The following is a 6,295-nucleotide window of genomic DNA, read 5'->3' as shown; positions in this document are numbered from 1 at the left end:
CACACACACGGTATCCCTCTGTTGGGGGTACACTCTCTGACAGCACCATATTTCATGGACCGTAGCTTCAATGGGCCTTTTCAGTCAGGTCAGGGGCTGTGCAAACTGCCGCTGCAGGTATGCTGTCTGGGAGGCAGCAATAAATAAGGCCACATAGTGTTTAATGAAACAATATGAAAATATTGTCTTACCGTTAATAGTCCTGCAGAAAGGAGAGAGGGATAAATCAGGGTTACGACGGGGCTGCGGTCGGGCGGTTCCTGCAGCTCACTCCCTCTAACCTCCCACTTATTTTTGCCCCCTTTCCCCCCAGAGGAATACAGTGTAAGACGATCAGTCATTTCTCATTTTCGGTCTCGCCGGACAAAGTGTGCGTAGATAATGGATACACTATTGGCGACCGCTTGAACCTTGTACTTTATTTCTTGTCTTTGCAGCAAACCCGACATTGGAAAGATCTATGTTCCCACCTCAGATAAAATATCTCAAAGTGGACCCCAGTCTTTGCATTTTGGGGAACACTTCCACTTTAGTTTATATCGGAAAATCCTAACCAGCAAAACCAAATGAAATGAGTAAAAGGAAATCTTGATACACCATTCCTCATTCTTGGATAACTGAAATTTGAAATACCGTTATTTTTCCAGACAGGCTCTCAGGAATGAAGGTGCAGTCCACTGAGTCATACCGAGGGATATATGCTGTGGGATATATTATTTCAATTTATTTCATCTCCAGTCGTGGTGGATTAAGAATAAAGACAACAACTCAAATGATACCACGCTACTTCACGACTTCATCGAAGTTTGTTATAATTTTCATTGAGAAACTGTGCTTTTAAAGCTACTTCTTTATTTGGTTCCTACTTCTCAGAGCTTGGTCCCGATCTGGCTGCATCATGCATCCCTGTAAGGCCGGTGCAAAAATAACCTGATGCTCATCCTGAATATAGATTTCACGTTGATTAATTATTCACCTCATCTCCTGGAAAAAAAAGAGCTTTCAGTGGTGTTTGAACAGAAGGTGCTGTGTAAATTGAAACCACATGCATTTTGGATGTTTGCTAGCCATTTACAGAAGTTCAGACTTTGCTGCGACGCAGAGGTTAGCTCTGCGTTTCTGAACATACTGATGTATTTTGTAACGCTAATTTGAGATGAGAGAGAGCTATTTTCTGCATCGCTCTCACATTCATTCTGTTAGTTTATTCAATACCAAGTTGCTAAGCTGCTAAATCATGCTGGTTGCTGATGAGCTCAGGTGCAGTACCTGCCTTCCTCAGGCACCTCAACATGTCGCTTGAGGCCGTTTTCTAACTTGGTTGTCCTTGTTACTTCCAGGAACCACCAACTACCATGCATGTAACTTCTACAAAGTCAGCCACAGCTTTCTGGTGAGGTTTTCTTGAGGTTTTGTGCCGTCTTCAGCCTGCACGTCGTCGGACAGTGTTCCAGTTCCTTCTTTATTATATCCCATTGTGTTATCACTTCAAGCTGAATCCATTTCTGATTTATAGAGCTCACCTCTCTGTCAGAATCCGCCCCTTGAATCGCTCGAATCATCTGTTTTCTTTTTTGGCATTTGGTTTGTGATAAAAGAAGCTTCATCCTGTTTTGGCTGCTAGCAGCTTTGTGCAATATGAACTCGGGCACCTTGTGTGTGAAACGTCCGTTTCCCAAAAAAAACTGCGTCGGAGGGGAAGAAAGAGCCTCCATCCTGTACGTGACGTAATGTAGATCTGGAATTGATTCTCCCTGCAGCAAAAAGAAACTTCTAGCTGCAGTACAGTAGTTTCTTCAAGTGCATCTGTGTTAAGTTATACTGCTTTATTCTGCATGCGGTTCATAAGAGAACCATGGTAGTGTAGTCTCTCAACCATTTGTTCTCACTTCTAGCAGCACAAAAGAACTGTTGAGCTGTTGAGTTATGTGCTGTCCATATGAAAAGATTTCTTATGAATGAATTACTGCTCCCTTCCCCTTAAAAAAATATCACGAGGTCAACGTGAATCAATGAACTAAAGGAGTGTGCCAGCTCAATGGCATCCCATCTGTGGCACGCAGCGGGTGGTTTCTTTCTCAAGGTGGGTCCTGTGACAGGGCCCAGATTGGCACTGCCAGTTGCCAAACGATGGCGCCAAGCGTCACGTGGGGCGGCGGTCTGTCGCTTTCCCCTAAAGCAGTCTTTTTCTAGGAAATCGGAAGCAAGCAGGTTGGCGCTTGAACAGAGGAACTGGCAACAAAAAGCGTATATCTGTCCCTCTGCTCGTGTTGAATTCCAAATGTGGGTGCGGGTATACACAGCTGCTGAGGTAGCCCTGGTGCCATGCCTTCAGGCCATGGTCCAGATCCACACAGCAGGCTGCTGTCCTCGCTGTTCTTTCACCACTTAGCTCTTCTTTCCTGCCGTTTCCTGACATTCCAACTGGAATTCCAACTTCACTATTTTACTCCTTCCTTATGTTTGTGCAGCACTTTACTCTGTAAAGTAAGTGCCCAAGAATGGTGTCGAGCCTTTATGCCACTGATACAGAGCCGGAGTGAGAACTATGTAAATTATGATTGTATTGAACACCATGGAGTACTTGTTGAAGATCATTCTTAAGCCTTTGATTTGCTCAGGCTATCAATCGGTTGGTTTTTAACACATCTGGATAGTCAAAATGTGTGTTGGGTACACTGGTGGAATGTAACTAAATACATTTACTCAATTACTGTACACATGTTGAGGTACTTGCTCTTTACTTTTCATGCCACTTTCTTCTTGTACATTTCAAGGAGAAATACTGTACTTTTTACTCCACTACATTCATCTGACAGCTTTAGTTACTAGTTTACTTTACACATTAGGATGTTTGCACACAAAACACATGCAGTTTGTAAAGTATGATATATAAGTATACAAGTCCAGCTGAAGTGATTAGACGATTAAAGACTTGGTTGATTGGTACGCTGTCAGTGACTGTCAGTCTAAAGCTAAACGGACAATGAAATATACTTGTGAATAACAATGAATGGACAGTTTGTTTGGACAGAATAATGTGAATCTGTGTCAGCACTTTGCACATACTCATTCTAAGATAGACAAGCAAAGTGAAACACACCCAGAAACACAAACAAACAGACGGTAAAGTGAGTATGAGAATAAGCGCTGCAGGAAGCGAGGCTGCTCTACACAAAGTAACCCGAGACTTCGGCGGTCTTGCGGACCAAAGGAGAGGATCTCCATGCCTCGGCCTGAGGTGGGCCTCCAGGCCAAACCAGAACAGGCCTCCCTGCACCTCCTCTATCCCAAATAATCACTGGGCCTCCAAAAACCAGAGAAAATAACTTAATTGGTATGCTATTTGAGATTTTTTTTTTTCCAATGGCATGGAGCTGCTATAAATTATACCGTACATACTGAATTTCTCGTCTCTCCTACCAGGCAGCTCCATGCAATCTTAATCAAACGGCACTGTTCACAATTTTCCGCCTTTCTTTCTTGATAGTAGCTGTGAAAGCCTCATGATATTGACAAGTTAACTATGTGTTTTCTTGGCTCTCCATGGCAATGGAACTACTGAAATAACAGCAGAAAGAAAAGCTCAAAGCGCAGCCAAACAGTAGGGGGAAAACACAGGGCCTGTCAAATTAGAGGCAACACAAAGGCCTGCTTGTTGAGAAGGGAGGGGGGGTCATGAACTTGGGACCACGGCGTAAATTTTACCCGTGTAACCCCCCCGTCTCTCCCTGCCTCCACCACCACCTTCCTAAAACACCAAGACGTCAAAGAAAACCAGAGAAATTGACCCCGGTCTTTCCTCAGCCTGTCAGCGGCAATCCGTCTCTCTTATGTGTCCTTAATAGCATGTGACCACAGCAGCCAGAGGAGGAGCAGCAGCGGTTCAGCCGCAGGCTCACGTCTGACCGGACTGGAAAAATCTATCTGTCCTTTTTCTCCCTCTGTGAAATACTTCCAGGGCAAATGTAGCAAACGGGGATTCAGCCTTCAGTCTCAGGGCCATCTGTAATGGAGCGACTCTTAAGCTTTTGTAACCTCTGACCTCCTACCCAGCATGCAGGGAAACACTTTGCTGTAGGAGACGAGTGGGGCTGTGCTTTTTGTCATTCTTTGCATTCGTAACCTTGTGCGTCTCCTTGACAACTGAGAGGTCATCTGGTTGTGACCCTGGCGTAGCAGAGCAGTTGTCAAGTGTCAATAGCGACATGAGTCCGATATGGGACATTCACCTCTAAGGGATAATTACATGAAGGGTTCACTTTAAACCCTGTGTGCTCCTTTTCATTAGCCGTGTGTGTACATATGTAATATATTTATGATACCTTTCATGTGGAGGCTTGGCGTGTGTTACAACAAGACATTATGTATGGGGATGTATGCCTGAGGATTGGTCGAGTGTCGCTGTAGTGTTATATCTCAGCAGCCTTCTTGGGAGAACACACACACACACACACACACACACACACACACATACATACACACACACACACATACACAGGCATTAGCCTGGCTGTGCAGAAGATCTGGGAATGAGTGAGGTCACTGAGCCTCATAGGAGGTAGGGTCTGGCTCCAAGGGGAGCCAGGGATGGGATCCTCCCCAGCAGCAGGGCTTAATTGCAGGTCTGTGCTCAGTGTACCCCCGATCAAAACAATTCAGCAAGTGTTTTCCTTCAAGATTAAAAAAAAAGCTCTTACTTCAGACATGGAGGTTGTGGTTAGCGTAGGTGGAAACCAGTATGGCGAAAGACAAATTTCTGGTCTTGCTTACCATACTGCTGAAAGGAGAGGAGTGATGAAGGGTTTCAATTAATTTTGGGAACATGCTCCTTTATCAAATTTGTCACTCAGTACATCAAAACATAGAGGGAGACAGTAGTGGAAAAGAGCATGTGATTACTCCCAGTTCGTTTTTCCCATGAAACTCTGTAAACTCTGTAAATAACTCAAAGGTTTTCAAACAATCATCATGTTTGATTTTGGGACCGACGTTGTGTGTTAGGGCTCCTCAGTTCCTCTCCCTTCGTTCTACAGTCGATTTGAAATAATGTTTATGTTGAGATGAGCTTCGGAGATAGTAATCGATCTCAAAATAATTAATTCATATCCAAATCATGTCCACAACAAGTTAAAATGTAATCTGGGTTTTAGTGTCACATAAAACTTTACACCAACACAATACTTAATTAATACACTTTAAATTGTTTGAAGAGAAAAAGCTAACAGACAATATTTGCTTGAAGTTACAAGGTTGAATGTTTTTTATTTTATTCTCTTTGGCTGCACCTATAGCAATAAATGGTAACGACTCAGCATTCCTGGATGGGATAAAAACAAGCCGTAGTTTATTGGCATTTCTTTGAACCGATCACAATCGTCTTGGGCGGTGCTAAGCGCCTCACGGAGCAGCAGTTCCTCTACAAAATAGCGGCAATCCGCCGCAACATGAAATACGCACTTACGTGGGTCCCGTGAAATATGACAGCTACTGTTTATTGGAAAATAGCATTGTGGACACTGAATTTGATGAATTTACTGTTTATCAGACCAGATGGGACAAGAAGCTAACGTTGGCGATATCTGCGGTCCCTCTGCCCCCCCGCTGCAGGTGACGATGTATTCCTCCCACGCGCTGTATTAACGTTAGCTACAGTTTTCCAGGTTAGTGGGGGTGCATACCGCTCAAAACCAGAGTTTTCAGGTAACCTCTCTACGGTACCGTCTATTTGCTGGATGGTTTCAAGTTAACACTTGCTAGCTAACATTACCAGATAAGCCGATTGACAGCAACTTTATTGTTCATATTTTGGCACAGTGTTTCTGACCGTAGTAGTCATAGTGTTTGAAAGTGTGACGTGAGATCTAAAAACTACACTTTGTTTTACACTAAACCTTTACAACAAAAACATCTTTTGAAATATATATATATATATATATTTTTTTTTTTAAAAAGGCACTTTAACTCAGTAGTTTTTAAAAGGTGTTATTTTGGTACAGCAAATGTCTAAATGACAAGCAGACATAAGAGAGGCATCCTGTTTTCTTCCTTTCATTCCAAACCAGACAGCTGACAACGTGCCGGTGGAAGCGGTGGAGACAGGCTCGGACATAAACGCCACGGGCTGCTGTGGACTTGTCAGTCTCCCAAGCGCTCTCAGGAAAGTGGCTGCATGTGTCCGACAATGCACAGAACATTAACCAGTACAAGCCTACAGCTGTGTGCTGTCAGCGTGTCAGAGGCTCCCGGACGGTGAACTGAGACTCTGTTACCTGCTTGTCGGTCAACTGTCAAT

General features: G+C 43.8%; 1 long non-coding RNA gene across 1 annotated transcript in view; it reads left to right on the top strand.

Moving 5' to 3' along the window:
* Positions 1-6,295, top strand: part of LOC117939008 — a 12,896-nt gene that overhangs the window by 6,446 nt on the left and 155 nt on the right. Inside the window, exon 2 of the long non-coding RNA XR_004655522.1 lies at positions 4,706-4,713. This is a non-coding gene — a long non-coding RNA (uncharacterized LOC117939008). The remainder of the gene's footprint in view (positions 1-4,705; positions 4,714-6,295) is intronic.

The sequence above is a fragment of the Etheostoma cragini genome, chromosome 23, assembly GCF_013103735.1.
Source record: "Etheostoma cragini isolate CJK2018 chromosome 23, CSU_Ecrag_1.0, whole genome shotgun sequence".
In the NCBI taxonomy this organism is placed as follows: domain Eukaryota; kingdom Metazoa; phylum Chordata; class Actinopteri; order Perciformes; family Percidae; genus Etheostoma; species Etheostoma cragini.
This window is presented reverse-complemented; position numbering and strand designations above follow the sequence as displayed.